The sequence below is a fragment of the Kryptolebias marmoratus genome, linkage group LG20, assembly GCF_001649575.2.
Source record: "Kryptolebias marmoratus isolate JLee-2015 linkage group LG20, ASM164957v2, whole genome shotgun sequence".
NCBI lineage: Eukaryota > Metazoa > Chordata > Actinopteri > Cyprinodontiformes > Rivulidae > Kryptolebias > Kryptolebias marmoratus.
In genome coordinates this window covers 21206780-21207952 of record NC_051449.1, presented here as the reverse complement: position 1 = coordinate 21207952, position 1173 = coordinate 21206780, and the positions used below count along the sequence as shown (strand labels likewise).

Genomic DNA, 1173 nt, shown 5'->3' with positions numbered 1-1173 from the left:
TTTTTTTTTTTTTTTTTTGAAATTCTAACAGCGAGGTAAGACTTACGTGAATCAACACCAATCACAACCTTTTAGTTTTTTCCTCCTGTTTGTGTACATGAAGGGGGCGGGAGCAGCCTTTGGTAACACCATAAGCCTGAAAGGCTGATGGCATTAACCTTAACTTCTTCTTCTATTTATTCTGAGTGGATTTTGCTGTCTTACAGTAACTCCACACCTAAAACTGTCAAAGCAGGCCATGGAAACGGTATTATGAAGGCCTCTGCGCTGCCATCGGTTTCACATCACATGACGAGTTTGGCAGAAATATTGTCAGATTCTGGCTGCACCAGAGGTGTCACAGCTTGATGCAGGTTTTATTTTGTGTTTGAAAATAACCACTAAATTCTATTATTGCAAAACTGACATCGATGTAAAGGCTAGAATAGTGGTCGCACAAACCATTATGGTTTTGTTTTGTTTTTTTAAATTGGAACCGCTTTAAAGATGGCAGCAATCCACTTGGACCTTCGCTACATTTGGGATCGATGCTAGCAGGGATGGGCCGCGAACAAATTCGAAGAAAATAACCTGACCACCTGGTAGTGACATTTCCTGTTTCTGTTATCGTAGTTTATTTTGAAAGGGTTACAAAGCGGAAACTATGGTCACGGGTGAGCTCAGCTATTACTGCCAGAGCACGTGCATCCCCCTGAATGTCAATCCACTGGAGCAGCAAGAATGAACGAATAGAACGGCTAGAAGGATTAGCAGCAGTTTGCTATCCTAGAGGAGGGTTCCGGGTGCAGGACGGGGGGGTGAGAGACTCTAACTCTGCACAAGTCGTGTAGTCGCAGTCATTTTCCAAGCACAGTCATGAAAACAGGCAACAGTTCTCTGCTTTGAAACGGTTGATGACACTTGTTCCGTCCCAGCAGTTAGCGCTGAACGAGTAAAGGATGAACTAGGCTGTGATAATGAACAAACAGAGACAAAATTAAAGACTGCTTGTGCCTACAGTTCCACTTCTGAGGCTGTCTAAATATTATCTACAACAGGTAAGATATTCATTGTTCATAACCCCCCTTTCCCGCTTCAAAATGGCCCGAATATCCCTTTAAGGAACGCCGGCACAGGCTGTGGAAGCTGTAAAACCTCTGGAGCGCATCCTGTGGGGAGCATCCGAACAACAAG

The 1173-nt window shown here is 44.0% G+C and overlaps 1 protein-coding gene across 1 annotated transcript in view; it reads right to left on the bottom strand.

Annotated features, from left to right (window-relative positions):
- The window catches only part of ephb3a (eph receptor B3a), a 63120-nt gene that overhangs the window by 60901 nt on the left and 1046 nt on the right, over nt 1–1173 (bottom strand). The window lies entirely within an intron of this gene.